This window comes from Nothobranchius furzeri, chromosome 3, assembly GCF_043380555.1.
Source record: "Nothobranchius furzeri strain GRZ-AD chromosome 3, NfurGRZ-RIMD1, whole genome shotgun sequence".
Lineage (NCBI taxonomy): Eukaryota > Metazoa > Chordata > Actinopteri > Cyprinodontiformes > Nothobranchiidae > Nothobranchius > Nothobranchius furzeri.
The window spans coordinates 55,424,564-55,443,478 of NC_091743.1; the positions used below are offsets into that span (position 1 = coordinate 55,424,564).

Here is an 18,915-nt window from a genome sequence, read left to right on the forward strand (position 1 = left end):
AGGCCAACCCAAAGTCCCCAGACTCTGCTTCCTCATTGGAAGACATGTTGGTGGGATTGAGGAGGTCTTTGAAGTATTCTGCCCACTGATCCACAATGGCCCGAGTAGAGGTCAGCAGCACACCATACCCACTATAGATAGTCTTGGTAGCGCACTGACCCCACCCCCCACCCCACCCACCCCGAGGCACCAGATGGTGGACCTGAATCTCCTCGAAGCCGTACAGAAGTCTTGCTCCATAGTCTCACCAAACTCCTCTCATGCCCGAGTTTTTGCCTTGGCGACCACCCGAGCCGCGTTCCGTCTACTGGTACCCGTCAGCTGCCTCTGAAGTCCCACAGGCCAAAAAGACCTGATAGGACTCTTTCTTCAGCTTGATAGCATCCCTAACCGCCGGTGTCCACCAGCGTGTTCGGGGGTTGCCACAATGACAGGCACCGACGATCCTGCGACCACAGCTCTGGTCGGCCGCCTCAACAATGGAGGCATGGAACAGGGTCCATTCAGACTCAATGTCCCCCGCCTCCCCCGGAACATTTTGGAAGTTCTGTCGGAGGTGGGAATTGAAGCTCCTTCTGACAGGAGACTCTGCCAGATGTTCCAGCAGACCCTCACGATACGTTTGGGCCTGCCTGGTCTGACCGGCATCCTCCCCCACCATCTGAGCCAACTCACCACCAGGTAGTGGTCAGTTGACAGCTCCGTCCCTCTCTTCACCCGAGTGAACATGACATGTGGCCGCAGGTCAGACGAAACAACAACAAAGTCAATCATCGAGCTGCGGCCTAAGGTATCCTGGTGCCAAGAGCACATATGGACACCTTTATGTCTGAACATGGTGTTCATTATGGACAATCCATGACTATAAGGTAGACAATTACCGCAATATTACTACTACCAAGCGAGGTGGAATAGTGGATTTTCCAAATATTTCCAAATATCAGGAAATAATAATGAGTATGGGTGCTTCTTAATGTCAAGGCGCCTGGTCTCGCAAGGTGATGTCTTTCGAGGCCAGGTGCCTTGCTTACGAGGACACTGTCCTTCCTTGGTCAAAGAAAACGGTTAAATGGAACAGACTTGCATCACATGAACAAGGTTTCCATGGCGGTCACGTAATGTCACGTGACATGGGAGATAACGTTATATTTTATATGTATAAATTTAAATATAAATATATAATGAGCCTTTTACTTTTTAAATTGTGTATACATTTGTTTAATTAAATATGTAAGTGAGTTACTACCCGCTAGCCACCGAAGCTGCAACAACTAACCAACAATAGATAACTTCTTTGGATCTAAGACAAAAATTTTAAATTAGCTGAGTTACATTTAAAATTGAATTAGTCCCAGAAGTAGCTGCCAGCTTCTGATCCTCCATCCTTTTGAAAATACAGCGGTATATTCTGGGAAATTTTTGACCAAGGCTAGGCTACAAGACACCTCCTGTGTATCCTTGCTCAGCTAGCTAAATGGCTAACAAATGGAGAGCACATGCCTCGGTAGAGCATGAACATTGGAACATGTCTTGGCGGTTCCTGATGATGGATCTCCTAGACTACCGGGGCAGGACCAAGACATCAAGGCGAGGTTCCTTGGCATTGAGAAACACCCCAAGACTCCAGATCATGTCGTTTTTGCCCCACTTTGCTAACCCTAACTTCTACTTCCTGAAAGAGGAGCCTTTTTTTTCCAAAGAACGACTCACAAAGCCTGCATTTATACTAAAGACCACCGCAGTTTTATTGAAATGAGTGAATGAGACCTTCAAATCACTAATCTCACTTTCTAGATAATCTCTTTTCTAGATTAGTCTTTTTAAGACAGATAACTTAGATAATGTACAGATGTGTTTTCCTCATGGCTGTCTGCCACGGGAAAACAAAACCGATGATGAGATGGGGGAAGGAACCAAATGTTTTTTAACTGAATATCATTATCTTATTCCGCATAATCACTCACATCTGCCAGATGGAATGGGTGAGCTATACAGGATTTTTGTTGTTTTTTTTCCCCCACCATTTTATTCCCCCAAAGTTGTCTGTAGTTTCCAGCAGAACTTTGATGTACAATTCCTTTTGTTGCGAGCTGTGTGCAGGCCCCAGCACTGGTGAATCAATAGTAATCTTACAGTGAGTTATAGCTGGATTTGTGCATATGCTGGACAGAGTGAGCATGGTATGATTGTGGCGTGTTTACCCAGTGAGTGCTGAGTCAACAACAGTGACACAGATTATCTTTTCTTTCTTATCCACTCACCCTCTTTAGGATTCTCTGTTATTTTTGTCTTTTCTTCATCTCATTACATCATGTCTTTAGGGTTGTATTAATTAAAGTTTAAAAGTGCACTTGAAGTGAATGATGCAAATCTCGTTACTTGGTTTCAGACTCTTCATCATCTGCATTTCTGCTGTCTTCACTTTGTCATGATGTGTTATTTCTCTTTTTTGGGGGGTTTCTATGTTACGCGGTAAAGTGTTAGCGACTTTTGTTCCCTCTGCCTCTCGTTCATCTATGAGAAAATCAGCCGCCATTTGTAGATGTCCAGATGTTGAGACTAGCAGACAGCGCTCCTGTGCTTTAATTAAACTTGAGCGAAGTTGTTCGTTTCCCACTGATGGCTGTATATTAATTATGTGCCGATAAAGGTTTTGTCTTGTTTTTGTGACAAAGCCCTTAGAGAGAAGTGAATATAAAAAAGATCTTTCTAAATATTCTTAAGTGATTTTCTGTGGACATATCACTGACAATTAATGTCCCACCAGCTGTATATAATATGTGTGATACTGGGTTAAATAATGCTCAAGTTCTGACAAGCTAATGGCTAATTGAGGCATAATTAGCTGTCAAAGTCAGCTATTGTAGATTAAAGCAACAATTATCTTCAGAATATAATAGCTGTTCATGTAAACACTGTTTTACAGTGCTGTTAAAGTGACAATGTGTATTTTCTTTGGTGATTTCATTTCAAGAAAGCGTTTTTTTTGTGTTCGAGTTTGACCTTACCAACAGATGGTCATTACGGTCAAAAATCTCTGGGAGCACAACGTACAGCAAAATAACATGCACACCAGACTCCCTTTCAACACTGGCAATGAGTGAAGAGGTAAATGTGTAAAACAACGTTTATGAATGGATAAAGTTTTGTAACCATTTTATAAAGGCAGTAAATGCATTTTGTCCTCATGGGCTCCTGTAGAAGGAAGCATGGCTTCTGATACGGCGTCACCCAGAGACTTAGAGCCGCTCCCATGTATTTTGGACCCGATTTTTGTGGTTCTGTTAAGAAGCCGCCAGTATTTTTCAAAAACTGGGAATCCTTTAATTCATTTTCAACAACATTTCAATGAACGTTTCCAGAGATTAATAGTAAAAATTACACATTGTCTTTTTTAATTCACACTATGTATGGTTGTTTATATACAATTCTGTGGGTATTTACAATAGAAACAGCAGCAAATCTGTAGCACTTCTGGGTCAGTGTTGCCTTTCAGGTTGAACGTTCCTAATATTTCTGTTGGAACAACCATGTAATTCTAATCTGTCCATAGAGTAAATGCATACGAAATAGTTTTTAAATGAACTGTTGTGACATTTCAGGGATTGTGGTGTTTTAAGATGACAGAAATTCACTTTTGCACTCATTTTTATAGATACAACTAAATTATGTTTCTCCAAGCTGAGGTTGTTTAAAGAGCCATTTGTAACAGGTTGTGTGGTTTTTCCACAGAAGCCCTCATCCCTTGATCGGCCATTAGCTTGTCAGTGCAGTCAGAATTAATCTGACAGAAGTAAAGTGTGTACAGCCATAAACTAAAAGCCTCTTTTAAAGACCAAGTTCACTGAGAACCATTTTTCACTTGTTACTATTGAAACATGATTGGTCACTCCAATTTTAACATGCAGGCTAAAAGTATCCTTATTTCCCCCACTGAAAGAAAACAGACAGGGAAACTCTCGGAATAGAAAAGACACACTGAATATTGGCATTCATGGACTCACCCATCTTGGCTCACAGCGGGGAAGGCTGTTGTTGGTTTAGCATCCATGAATCAGCAGAGAAGCTAACTCTTACCATTAGCAACTCCACCACATCGCAGAACTCCTCCAGGCTTCAGTTATTTATGGAGATAAAACCTCAATGTTGTAGAGCAAACAACATGGTAGTGGTAGAGTCGCGTTGCTGTTAGCCAATCGGAGGCAAGATGTCTGAAAATTAGAAAAAAGGACTCCAAGTCCTGCTGTTTTCTGCTCACCTCTCCTCTGACTAACTCATATTTTCTGAAACAGGAGCACCAGAGCTTTTCTCCCTGCAGAGATTGACTAACAAGGCATTCGTTTATACTAGAGACCACTGCAGATGTGTTGAAAAAAAATGAGTGAACTTGGTCTTTAAACACATTTCCATATGCTTCCTGTCCTAAATTATCCATCCTTCTGATTGTTTTTCACACACAACTACAGTTTAAGAATCTTTCCGAATCTACAGTTATTTATCTCCCAGCACTCACCTTGTTGTGTTCTGGCGCTAGTTGATTTCCACGCCACTTTTTTTATCTTGCAAAGCTTCTTCTTGAACAGTTCGCTCTAATTAAGAGGCATCAGCTGTCAGTGTTTGAAGAACAGATAGACACACTAATCTAGTTATTAATCATGTATGTCATCTTTGTGCAATGCAAAGTGCATGTGGTGTTAAATTGTTGATGTGATCCTGGAGATAACGGTTGCACTCTAATTGCATGTTGTCATCACCAGGTTTAAACAACTCTCCATGTCCCATTACACATTCATAATTGTTCTGTTATTTGCCCTCTTTATTAGTCACAACAATGAGAGCCAATAAATCCAGGAGCAGTTTGTACACAGCACAAAAATGGTTCATAATTCTCAGTTTTATGTTTCAGATTTCTTCAGTTCAACAGGAATTAATGACAAAATTGTATGTTTTTAAATTTTTAGTCCCACAAAAACTGCCATTGGTCCTCTTTCTTTAATAGAAATGCGTGTGGCTCTTTAGTTTTAAAGCAACTGATCTGTAGAAGTATTTAGAACAACATTATTTTTGACTAGACAGGTGAGCAAACAGCTAGTCAAAACGTATCGAAATTTAAAACAATTTAAAACAAATTTTCACATTTTCCCCTGGAAGTGTTAAAAGCTGGATTAGAAATGTAACAGAAACACTGCCAATTCATGCAAATAACAGAATTCTATGTAAAGAGCTGTTTAATGTGACATCTGGGGGCAGGCTCATTTACATGAATAATTGTGATTATTTTTTTAGAACAGACCAAATGTTAAAATTAGTTTTCTCCAATGGGTGTCTGCGCTCTCCCTTACCCCTACTTCACACGTGAAGCATCAGCGGAGTGGAACGGCTTACTCAAAACTTTCGCTATGTGCCAGTACACACCGGGAGAAATGCAGCCACGGAGCGACTTCTCAGCAGTGCTCCTCGCTGGACGCTCAAGAACACAAAATCCCTCAAAATGGCAAAGGTCACAGTCCATCCGCCATTAAACCAAAAAGAAGGAAAAGCACGTTTGATATCATTGTTTGATGTCGTCGATAATGTTGTTCCTCTCCACTTTCAGGATTTAAGCCATGAAAAACACACCACTGCACTTCTGGACCGATACATTAATCTACATAGATATGAAATCACATCGCTCCAGTAGTCTTTTATTTTGAGAATTATCGGGGGGTGAATGGATGGATGGATGGATGGATGGATGGATGGATGGATGGATGGATGGATGGATGGATGCATGGATGCATGGAGGAATGACATGATTGTGGAACCATGAAATTCCAAAAAGATTTTACAGGTTCCAAATTTTCCATCCTTCCTATCATTATAGACATATTACTGATTAAAGTCAGCATATTTTTGTTTATTTATGAGTTTATAATTCCTGCTTCAGCTGCCGCCATCACTGACATCTACGTGAAGAATTTAAGATTTGATTTACTTCACTGGAACCAAATCTCCTGAATGTAGTTAATACATTTCTGCTGCTTCTATAAGTTTCTGATTCCACCCAGACTCATCATTATTTCCAGCTTTCGTTTTGAGGGCTCTATTGCACCATTCTGTTGACGAAGGCATCAGACACTCACTTGATGATGTTGTGAAACGAGAGCGCTGATACGTTTTCCAAACCTCCGTCTCACTTTTTCACGTTTTCTGGGGCTGATTCTCTGCAGTCTCATGGGATATATTTTCATACATTATAGTAATCCTCTTCCTCTCTCATTTCACCACTCTTTAAATCCTTTTTGTCTCCATCAGTCCTCACTTCTCCCGTTTTTTTAAACAGAAGACGTCCTCATCTTCTCCACAGCTCACTTACCTCACTCCGAACCCCCTCCTGCTCCTCCCTCTATCATCATCACTCGCTCTTTCCAATCCTATCCATATCTCCCTACCTTTCCCCTCACTGTCCCTACCCCCCTCCACACACTCTCTCTCTCTCTCTCTCTCGCTCTCTCTCTCTCTCTCTCTCTCTCTCTCTCTCTCTATCACTAGCTTATCTGCTCCTCTCCCTCTCTCTGCATTTGCATCACCCTCACTTTCACCTCTTTCCTTCAAACTCTTTGCCAACATGAACTCACGTTCTCCCCCTCTTTCTCTCCCTGCGTCCCTCTGAGGCATGTTTAATTAAGCGTAGGGCTATGTGTCAGAGAGAGAAGCAGAGAACTAATGCTATCTGGAGAACCAGGCTTAGACCAGGCAGGGTCTCCTCCTCTTCTCCTCCTGTTTTGTCTTCTCCTCCTCCTCCCTCTCTCCCCTTGGCTTTGGCTATCCATAATTACCCTGCTCATTAGCAGAGAAAAGAGGCATGCTGGGAGAGGAGGAGTCATCAGGGGAGTGACGGCGGACAAGAAGGGGAGGAACAACGGCGCAGGAGAGGAGACGGCAGGTGTTACACTTTATTATGCCTCTGCAGATGACGTGTGTGAAGGAATGGACAACCGGGGATCGTCACTGAAGCTAGAGGAAGCAAAAGGTGGAGACTTGTTTAAGTGTTTATTAGTCTTATAAGATTTGGAAAGAGCACCACTTCTACTAAAGAGGGAAAAAAATCCAAATTGGGACATTAAAGCACTTTTATATATACCATACTATACATTCTGACATGTTTTTGTGAATAACAAGCCCCCTGTGTGTTGCATACACTTTAACCAATAAACTTTAATTGTGTGCATGATCAGACGTGCACATTGTGTGTAATTACACACAAAAGTTGCACACAATGAAAAGGGTGTAAACCAGTTTTGGGTGTTGTTGCCTTGCAAAAAATTAAAAAAGGTAATGTCTCTTTAGTCCCTCATTTCTTCTCTAGATCCTTGGGATCCCAGGAGATGTTAATCAGGGTTACATTGCCTGGGATATTGCTTGAAACCCCCGGTGAGTTGTGGCGGCAGGCTGCTCATGCAGAGCCAGGTTCTGCTGGAGGTTTCGCTGCATGCCTCCTTAGAATGGGAACTGCTAACAGGTCAGTCTGTGCATTTATATGCTCGTCTAAGTCGATCTAAAGTAATAAACTGAGAGCCTTAATCTAGATTACATTTAGAAAACCAAACTCACAAATAAAGTTTGTTCCACTCCGATACAATAGGTGGCAACATGCACCCTTTTGTGTCTACCGGGTAGCTTCTATCGATGCAATTAGTAAACAAAAGCTGGCAAAGAAGACAAAGTTAAAACGTAATTTGCACAATGGTCGAAGGAATGGACAACAACAAGGCTGCAGCACAGCTTTGAAGTAGAAGAAAGGGTTGGAGCACTCGGGTCATAGAAGATTTAATTGGTGAAGATAAAACAACTAACATTTTGGCAATGGTGCAGCAGATCTGTACTATTTGATGGTGTTATGCATTAATTTGTGTCTCATCACTTCCAGAAGGTATCAGCTCGACTGAACCATTTAGATGCAGATGCAGTCGGTTTCCTACCGTATTATCTGGGTGCTTCAGCACGATGAGAACCAGTTCACCTTCAGCAAGACGGATGCGCTTATATACATTTTTTAAACAACATCAGTCCATTTAGGGCAATAGTTGGGTTGTCTGATGCGCATGTAAACACATGCAATCTGCTGGGTTTTCTCACGTGGGAAACTAATTTGCATAATGAACTGAACTCAATGCCCTAATAAGTAGGTTCAACTGGAATGTTTACCTTATGAAGTGCTTTGAGACGACTTATGGCGTGATTTGGTGCTTCATTAATAAACTGAATTGAATGGAATCAAATTGAATAATTGGAAAAATAAAATTGTGAGAAAACAATGGTCTTTGCTCTGTTGGAGTCATTGAATCTGTGCACCTGTATGTTTGTTAAACCTGCAATACAATCAGCAACATCATTGAAACATTTATGCCTTTTTGTCTCACAGAATGTAACAAGAGAAGTGTCATTAAAGCTGCTGGTACTCTGACTATTTAAAGAGGAGATGCAAGTCTTTCAAACTCTCTATATTCATGCAACACGACAGCAAGGAGATAATAAGAAAAAAATAAAGTTTTAAGACGTTTTGAGAACTCCCAGAGGCCAGCCGGCCTGGTGATGTTCTGCTGTATAGTATTTAGACACATTGACACCAAATGTTTCCCGGACTACAACCAGTCTTTTTAAAAAGCATGTGAAAAAAGCACTCATTTTTAAGGTGAGCTACATCAAATAAAGTCTCATAAATTGTTGGTTTCAATAAACAATGCATCAAAAGTAGGAACACTTTCTTGTTTTATTATGTGAAGCTTCCACGCTGCGTGCCAAATCAAGCTTGTGCTACAGAACCGGTTTGGTCGGAGTCAGCTGGGTTGATGTACACATTTTACAAGCTCACTCTCCTATTTATCATCCAGGCACGTTTCCAAGAGAGCAGGTTCATTTGGCCCACATGGTGGGGAGCTCTTTGGCTGCTTGGCCAAACATGTACAGATTGGCAAAGCTTTATGCTGTTTTTTTTCCCTACTTTTTGTCATATTGGGCTTAAGAAATACGTTTATAAAATGAGTACACCTCAGTACAGCTCAGTATCTCCACCTTGTGTTATTGCATGCCCTTTTAATTCATTTTCATTTATCTTTTGGACAGAAAAAAAACAATTTTTCATAAATCATTTATCAAGTTATGTTCAACGCAGGATGATCATAACTCTGTTGAGGCTTGAAATCCCCCCCCCCCCCCCCCCCCCATCTTTTAGCCGTGGGAAAAGATGACTATTCCTCATCCCTGCCTCTCTCTCTCACCCTTTATTTCTCATTTATTATCATGCATGCATCATCTCACGTCAGCCTCGGCTCTGCTGCACCTCCCGCTCCCCTCCCCATGCAGCCCTTCTGCTTACCTTACTCTCTTTTTCACCCCATGTTGTTTCATCAGACGTCCATGTTTCCCATATTAATGGCAAATAAAATGACACTCAGCTATTGTCAGCTCTGAACCGTCTGCAGAGGCCAGAAAAAAGTATAACGTATTTTAATCCAAGTCAATTAAAGTGACTACCTTAGTCGACATTGATGTGAAGGAATTTGGAGGGTTTGAGATGACTTGAAAATTTTAAACCAACGCCTGTAAAACTTTTCAAGACTGTGTTTAAAGAGGAACCCACGATCCTATGAAAAACTGAACTTGAACTCTTCTCTTGCTGCTTGAAGATGTTTCACCTCTCATCCAAAAACCTTCTTCGGGTCTAATGATGGGTTTGAAGTTCAAGGCTTACAAGTCGCAGTACACCAGATCACTTCATGGCCTTAAAATGGCCTGTTAGCTTTATTTTATGAGGTCTTAATATAATCTTAATGCGGTGTACTCCTATCAAAATGGAATCGGAGTACCAAGAACCTCCAATAGAGCGGATATGAGAATCCAGTGTGGGCCAGTGCCACCCTGACAACTAGGGTAGAGCCCCCTCCCAAGCAATAATTAGTGCTGGATGTTGGTGATAGTTTAGCTTAATCCCAAATGTAGAATCAAATACATAATATTAGTCAACAACCTCCCCTGCAATAGAGTAGAGGTGCTAATCCTGGTCATGGAGAACCACTATCCAGCATGTTTTACTGTCTTTTCTGCTCCAACACACTTGATTTAATGGTTGCATCACCTGTTCAGCAGGTAATCAAGCTCTGCAGAAGCCCGCTAATCAGCCACTGATTAAATTTAGGTGTGTTGGAGGATTGAAACAACTAAAACATGCTGGATAGTGCACCCCTGGTTTTAAGCTGTTAGGTTTTCATCTGATTTTAGAAGGCATACATAAATGTGTTTTCAGTCCTAACTGGGAGCCTGTGTTTGAACAGAGATCTGTAATTTTCTGCGGCATTGAAAAGAAAACTTTCATGTGATTCCTGTTTAATCTGAGATATTTACAGCTAAATGTCTTCAGACGTTGAAGTCTGAACTATTTAGACATCCAGTTGTTTTCTGGGGTACAGTGGAATGGAAGTTTTGTTTTTCCTCCTGACTGCAGGTATGCTTTTCCCATTTTGAACAGGAGTTACACAAGACAAACTAAAAAGGAAATATTTCCATCCGAGGACAGTAGATCAGGCTCCACACACACAAATTACTCCAACCCTTAAGAACAGCCTGCAGCACCAAGCCAGATGTACACTTCCCTTATCAGCAGTTGGACCATGGAAAGTTAATGATCCATCTTTTAGACTCAGTCTCATTGTGAGTCGTGTGTTTAACTGGCTCAGGTTATTAAAACACGCCGTTCCAGACACAAGCGCTGAGTAATGTAACATTCGGGATGGCGTTCATACCCAATTTACACTCACGTCGTTAATTTTTCCATCACTTATCTGCTTCATTCACTTGGGACTTTATGCTGGCACCATTTTGGTTTTGGGTTTGTTTGTTTTTTAGACTAGAAAATATGAAAGTATTTCTAAAATGTTCTTTTTAGTGTCGTACAATCCAGTGCACATCTCTGTGAGAACTCACCAGAAAAAGACACGTTTCTCTTTGCAGTCTGTGTCATTAAAGCAAATTTTCTAACAAAGCAAACCAGATAAAGACCACAAAGCGTCCAAAGATACCTGAGGTGTCTCAGTTAACTGCACATAAACGGATACACTGAAAACCTTTGCAGTAAAAAGGCACAACATAAGAAGGTCCAGACAGTTTTCTGCTTAAACCGGAGTTTTCCATTTTTATCATTTTAATTTTAATCAGTTTTGCATTCAGTTTTATCTAAAACACATTTAAAAGAATAACTAATTACAGCAAACTTGCAGTTAGACAGTTTCATTGCAGATTGTTTGTAATCAACAGAAAAATAACTAACCCTAACCTTTTTTTAACACATTTTATGCAACAGAAATCGAGAGAGCATCTTCCTATTACTACTAATACCAGTAAAACAGCATTGTCTTCTTCCTGTTTCTATTTATTGGTCAACCGTCAGTCCTGAACTGTGATTTCTTACAGATATTTACTTGTCTGATTTAAATTAGCTGGGGTAAACTTTAGCTATCTCAACCAGCAAGAAGTAATTTGCTTCACATCAGTGCTGAGAAAATGTGTGGGCTAACCAGATAACACAGCAACACTAATGTGTTGCAATAGCTTGTGAGTGAGAGTGCTTCTTTCTGGTCCCTTGTGAACCTCAGCAGTTCGATACAATCATTATTTTCCTTTTGCTGTGTGTGTTTTACATTTGCATTGCAGAAAGGTTTTATTGAAATCATTTAACAAACTTTTTTTCCGCCTTCCAATAGGTGGTAAGGAGTGAAAATGTGATTTTGTTCAACATATTTCACAAAAAATGTAACACCTTTGATACTCTGGGGTGATGCATCTCTCAGGTCTTCAAGTCAAGTCAACTTTATTTATATAGCACTTTACAACAGCATAAAAGCTGACCAAAGTGCTTAACAAGCCAAAAAGAACAGAAATTCCCTAAAAATTCTAAAAATAAGATAAAAAGTTCATCACAAAGTAAAAACATGATAAAAATAAACATATCAAACTGACGTAAAAGCTACTAAAAACAGATGCATTCTCAAACTGAATTAAAAGCAACTGAGAACAGATGAGTCTTTAAAAGTGATTTAAAACCCGACAGTGAGGAAACCATCCTTATCTGGACTGGGAGTGCATTCCACAACCTTGGAGTTGCTACTGAGAAAGCTCTATCACCCCTAAGCTTTCTCTTCCTTCTCTGCACCTCCAGGAGAAACTGGTCGGCTGACCTCAGTGACCAAGACGGGGAGTGAGCAACTAAAAGTTCACACAGACACTGCGGAGCAAGGCCATGTACAGCTTTAAAAGCCAATAAAAGAACCTTGTACTGGACCCTAAAATCGACAGGCAGCCAGTGCAGCGAAGCTAAAATTGGGGTAATGTGCTCCCTCTTTCTCGAACCCGTCAGTAGGCGTGCTGCTGCATTTTGCACCATTTGAAGACGGGAGAGGTGAGACTGAGGAAGACCAAGGTACAGTGCTTTGCAATAGTCAAGGCGTGATGTAATAAACGCGTGAATCACCGTCTCAAAGTCATGCCTTGAGAGCAGACGCTTAACCTTGGCGATCCTCCTTAACTGATAAAAACTGGCTTTGGTGACGGCACTGATTTGCCTTTCCAGAAGCAGATCGCTGTCAAGCCGGACTCCCAGACTGATTGCTACAGGTTTCAAAAATAGGGCTAGTGGACCAAGGTCAGCAGAACATGGCCCACTGGACACACTAGGACTAAAAAGCATGACCTCAGTCTTGTCATTATTAAAATGTAAAAAATTTGCAGACATCCAGGTTTTAACTTCATCGAGGCAGTTTAGAAGAGGATCTAAAGAATTGGGTAGGCCACGTTTAATGGGAATATAAACCTGGGTGTCATCTGCATATAGATGAAAAGAACATCCATGTGTCGTAAAAATGGAATGCAGAGATAGCAAATAAAGAGAGAACAACAACGGGCCCAGCACCGATCCTTGAGGAACCCCACATACGAGAGGCGAGCGAGATGATGTGAAACCACCTAATGATACACAAAACAACCTCTCAGCCAAATAGGACTTAAACCAGTCCAAAGCAACTCCTTTAATCCCAACAGACTCTTGTAACCGTGAAATCAGGAGACTGTGATCCACGGTGCCAAAGGCAGCAGACAAATCCAGCTGTACCAGAACCACAAAATCACCAGAGTCAGTAGATAAAAGAATATCATTTAAGACCCTGAGCAGTGCAGTCTCTGTGCTATGTGCCTTCTTAAAACATGACTGGAATTTTTCACAAATATCATTTGCATGCAAAAACTCCGTCAATTGCAAATACACCACTTTTTCCAGAACCTTTGAAAGGAATGGATGTTTTGAAATAGGCCTATAATTAGACACAGTAGAGGGGTCAAGAATGGGCTTCTTAAGTAGCGCTGAACAACAGAATGTTTCCAAGATTCTGGAACCACACCAGATGAAAGGCTACTATTAACCATGGAAAGAACCCAAGGACCCACGGAGGAAAAAACCTCCTTAAAGAGGCGGGGAGGAATCACATCAGTAGGAGAACCTGAGGGTTTTAAGAGTTCCACGATCTCCCACAGGCAATCCAGAGTCAGTAGTTCAAATTGACAAAAAGTTGAAGGGCAGCATCCTGCAGCAACCTGGAGAGGACATGCGGGTATCTGAGCTCTGATGCTCACTATTTTATCGATAAAAATGTCAAAAATTATTCACACAACCCCGGAGAGATCTTAATTTCTGCAGGTTGGTCGACATTGAGGACGTTATCTTAAACATTAAAAAGAACACACTGCAGGCAGACTGAACGATATCTGAGAAATATTTCCTCCTTTCCTCCATCACCACAGCCTGATAGCAATGAAGAGCATTTCTTAACATCTGGAAAGAAATCATTAGCCTGTCCTTTTTCCAAGTAACAGTGAGTTTCCTGCTTCTCAAAAAATGTCATGAACAACCACGCAGTCGCTCACACTAGCAACAAAATAAGGCTAACGCTAAATAAGCCACAAAGTGAAAAGATCCACACGGTTGGACAAGAAAACATCAATACTTACAAGTCCTTCCTTCTTTCAGCTCCCTCAAATGAACGCATGCCGTTCCGATGTTCACTCTTTACTCTTAGCTTCACGTCCAAAAACATAGATAACTTCCAGGCTCCGCCATGATGCCAATAAAAAAAACTTTAAATTCTTTGTTTTGTGCTTTTTATTGATGGTTGACAAACTGATAAACGGGCCATTAATCAAGAAAAAATTAAAAAGTAAAATGAAGTCTTAAGATTGTAAATACAAAGACATTACACATGGTTTAAAGGCACACTTGGTAGTTTTGCTTGCTTTTAGCACCCCCTAGTGTCCATTATTAATTATCTGTGGTCAAAGCAAAAGTGAAACTTATCTCCTTCACGTGCGTTTGTCTTTTTGACACTTTAACAGCTGAAATGTCTCCCCACCCTCCATTTGTGTCTACAGGAGCGATTCATCACTAAGTTAAACATATCAGCTTTGTTCACAATCAATAACGTGCAGGAAATGTGCCGAAAGCAGACTGCAGCAGCAGGTATATAAGCTCTAAATTTTCTAAGTGTAAGAGGTGGCGGCCTGGCACTCAGAAGTTGCAAATACGGCATTCTGGCTACAGAGGGCAGTAGTGGTCTGTGACTTTTCATTAACCCTAAAGGGTCTTTTTAGCACATACTGGCTCAAGAAAATGATTTAAAAGTATGAAAAAGTTGCAAAGTATCCCTTTTAAACCTTTACACTATTTTTTCTAGCTACACGTTCTAATTAAAGAAAAGTGGCGTGCAATGGGAATTTTTTCTACCAGTATTAATTATTACTAGCTAGTAAAAGCTGCTACTTACTCATCACTAGCATTAGTCTAAGTAGCTTAAAGCAACTCCTCCTACAAGGAGCTAGTAGCTATTACTGTTTTAAAATGTTGCATTTGTAGGACTAAATATTTAAAATAAGTTAAACATGCAAAATTAGAGATACAGCTATCCATGCACATCAGATACATTAAACACATGTTTATTAGAGAAATTCCACATAATGATGCTTGAAAAAGCTTGTGCTGAGGTCCAGAGGGATCAGCTGTTCTCCCATAACTGTAATTAATAGATTTGCACAATTGCTTGCATCACAGAGCTCTGTGCTATTAACCTCTCTTCTCCAGGATTGCTTCACCAAGGGCAAAGAGGGTGACCCTCAACAAAGACAATGTAATGATGCAACATTTTCATCCATTGGGGTTTTAATTAGAAGAATGTGGACATTAGATCCTCTCATTTGTAATCCGGCTGAGTTGGCTGGGGATGATGTGTTGACATCCAAAACTCAATCCCACTTCAGTCCCTCTGAGAAGACTGAGCAGTTCAACTCCTGCTCTCAGGCAAACACCAGACTCCAGGAAATGTGGAGGATTTAAACAAAAGCTGTGATGAAAGAAAATTGTGAACATTCAGTCAATTATATATTTTTATAGAATATTCTCTTCTGTTTTATTACTGTTGTCCTGAATATGCCGTTTGTTGCACTGTTGATCTGATTGTGCGAGGGTCCTCTATTAACCGATGACAGCTGCGATTAATGTGGACCTATAAAATCTGTCCCAATTCTGTTTAATTTTTTTCCCCATTTTCTCAGTTTTTCTCATTTCTATATTTTGCAAGGAAGCCACAGGTTTTACAAAAAAATGTTGAATAAAATTCCAACAGTAAAATGTCACTACTGTAATTCCTATTGATCAATTTTAACAAAACTGCAACCAACACTGTGTCTAATGAGCAGAATATCCTATACGTTTACCTGCAGCATACAATAATTATCTGCTCTACCATTTATTTTATTTAAATCACATGTTAATTACAATTGTCTAAAATACAATAAATTCCTCAGTAGATCGTCAAATGTATGCATTTTTTAATATTACTTTAAAACATTTTAATTTTAAAGGGACATTAGACCCCAAGTAAAAATGTGTCTATTTCCGTATTTCCCAGAGTTGGATAAGTGAGGAATAAAAGCATTTTGTAGCCAGTGCAGTAATTCTCCTGGTCTGGCAGCCGTCCATCTGCTTTAGCTTAGCATAAACAATGGAAGTGAATAGCAGGAACTAGCATTTTGTGTGCAAAAGTGATTAAAATTACTCAATAATGATACCAATTATGCCTGGTGAGCTCAATAATCATGTCGACTGCAAATGAAAAGTAAGAAGTAGAATAATAAACCCTAGAGTGAGTGTGTGGCACAACTCACATGCTGGAAATAAAACTGTTGAGAAAGGGACATTTTGTTGTGTGTGTGTGTGTGCGTGCGTGCGTGCGTGCGTGCGTGTGTGTGTGTGTGTGTGTGTGTGTGTGTGTGTGTGTGTGTGTGTGTGTGTGTGTGTGTGTGTGTGTGTGTGACCCCAACAGTAGCTGTGTATGCTACAAACATCTATGATAATTGTAGAAAACTGACTACTTTGCGGATTTTGCCTATTGCAGTTTATTTTAGGACATACCTCCTGCAATAAACGAAGGGCCACTGTAGTTCAAAGTTGGTGCCAAAGCTGCTTGAAACGAACGTCGTTCCTGAGCCAATGCCATCTTTGTACTTTCTCTTCATCGTAGCTCTGGTGCTTAACCCACCCAACAAGTATGGAGTTCTGTTGTTGGTAAGACGCAAAACATCTCTGGCCAATGGTAGACCTGCTGAGGCTACAATGCCGTGTGGCTAGACTTGTGGTTCTCAATTAGTGGGGCGCACCCCAGGAGGGCTTCACATCCTACATCCTAGGGTGGGGGCTTCACAGTAAATAAATGACAAGCACTGGGCTAGACCAACATGCATGTTGTCATGGTTGGTCCAGAATTCTAGGCTAATAAAAACCCTTAGCTAGGTTAGGAAAATCCATATCTGTTAGATTTCACTAATTCTGATTGTGTCTCTTTCTGTTTTATAGAAACCTCAGAGCCAAAGAAAAGCCCCCGCCCACTCATCATTTAAAAAAACACGTTTGGAACATAAATACATCAGATAAACTATCTTAAAATTAGGATTATTTGAAAAGTCATAAAACTAAATCTCGTCCACATCCAGAAAGTTAAATCATAGTAAGGCATCAGACCACTGGCAATATATTCAGTTTAGTGGATTTAAACTTAAAAACAAGCACCTTTTTGTGCAACAACAGCCCAACATGAAGTTTTCCAGCACTTCTCATAGCAGGGTGTCAGTCAGCACCACAGGGGGCTGGTGGCACACTGCGTCAGGGCGTGCCATCTGAGGCAAGAGGAAGGCTTTCACCACATGGACCACCTTTATTAGATTAGGCCTGGCCACCCTCAGCTTTGTAATTGCATTTGCCTGATGCTGTGTGTTTAAGAATAGAATAGCCTTCCCATCTTTCAGAGAGAGCAGACCAGAACAACTCACCGATGAGGAATGAAAAGACCCACTTTTCTCCTCCTGGAACTTTGCACTTACCTCCTAGGTGTCTTTAGCTGTGGTGGTTTCAATCCATTTTATGCCATTTTTTCATTTGCTGTTCTCTTAGTGAGGAAAAATAGTAACAAATGATGCTTTGAGCTGTGTCTCGCCGGAAGGGGGAAACAGACGGCTGGGGAACGGGGACTCATGCTTCGTATTTTTCATAGTTTAATGAAACTAAGTTTAGGAATGGACACTGCACCAAGACGGGGTGGGATTCTTGACAAGAGCGTCCCCCAATGAGTCCTGAGTAAACAGATGGTGTGTGGTTTAAATCAATGATCACACAAGTTTTCTGTTACATCGTGCATTCAATCCAATTTCATCAGATAAGTGAGAGAATAGGCAGTTTCGAAACTTTATTTTTCATGCAATCATTACTTAAGCGTATCTCACTGCTGTCCGCTTGAAGTCACAGATGGTCATGCATTTTTATTTAGCAGTGATTCCCCAAACACACACGTTAAAGCAGCACTTTGAGGCTGTAAAAGGCAACATTAAGGTCTTGTTTTTCTTTAATGAATGAGCATCATCCACCACTTTCCATGCCAGAGTTTCAGATTAAGATTATCTTAATCAGAAATGATGGAGTTACGGGTATTACGGTAAGATCTGGAAACTTAAATCGCCTCTGTAATGTTGTAAGAGTCTGCATGATTTATTAGCACGAGGTAATGAATGACTCACAGCTACTAACACAAGAAATTATAGCTTAATACCTGTATCATTATCGGATTTTTGGCCTTTTTGTGTTTGCAAAGATTGACTAACTGTGGTGGCAATCCTCCAATGGATCGACTCCAAAATGTAATCAGCTGTAGATGTACATCCAATAATTACTTTCTCAGAGTTTCATTAAAATCCATTTTGTGGTTCATGAGACATTTTGCTAACAGACAGACGGGGTTAACTCACAAAGTTAACGGCCAAGTTTTAAATAAAGGTGTTTAGATACGTGAGACTTCAGTAAACTGCACACCAGGTTTTAACTCAACATCTGTAAAATAGACTATACATGAGGGTTTATATGTTGTTAGTTAAGCCAACTGACAGGCTGAGGAAATAGATTTTTTTTTATATCTTCCTTGAACAGTTTGAACCGTTTCTCATGCTTGTCTCCACGTTGCAGTACTAATTATCCTGTAACTGATGACAGCTCAGTGTTTTGTGTTTCTGTTCAAGTTTAAGTGTTTTTTGGGGGGGTCTTTCCAGCCTTTCATGAGTCAGCAGTTTGTTAAACTCGTTTGAGTCCGTGCACCTTTAGCCAGCGTGAAAAAGGCAGATTTTTACAGTTACAGCTCTCCCATGCAGGGTTTAAACCAGACCTCCTCTTGGCTGTAGAGAGACAACAAAGCCTTTTCAAACAGGCCACGCAACAGAGAAATTCTTTTGAAGAGGCACTCGCACCAACCATGGACAGCATGATAAGGCAGAACCCGGCTACCCCCCCCCCCCCCCCCC

The 18,915-nt window shown here is 40.8% G+C and overlaps 1 protein-coding gene and 1 long non-coding RNA gene across 13 annotated transcripts in view; one reads left to right on the top strand and one right to left on the bottom strand.

Annotated features, from left to right (window-relative positions):
• celf4 (CUGBP, Elav-like family member 4) overlaps positions 1-18,915 on the top strand; it is a 130,894-nt gene that overhangs the window by 73,004 nt on the left and 38,975 nt on the right. The gene's annotated exons all lie outside the window — the stretch shown is intronic.
• Positions 15,042-18,915, bottom strand: part of LOC107385487 (uncharacterized) — a 23,447-nt gene continuing 19,573 nt past the window's right edge. For both annotated transcript variants that reach the window (XR_011520118.1, XR_008565941.2), the window contains one exon: positions 15,042-15,416. This is a non-coding gene — a long non-coding RNA (uncharacterized lncRNA). The remainder of the gene's footprint in view (positions 15,417-18,915) is intronic.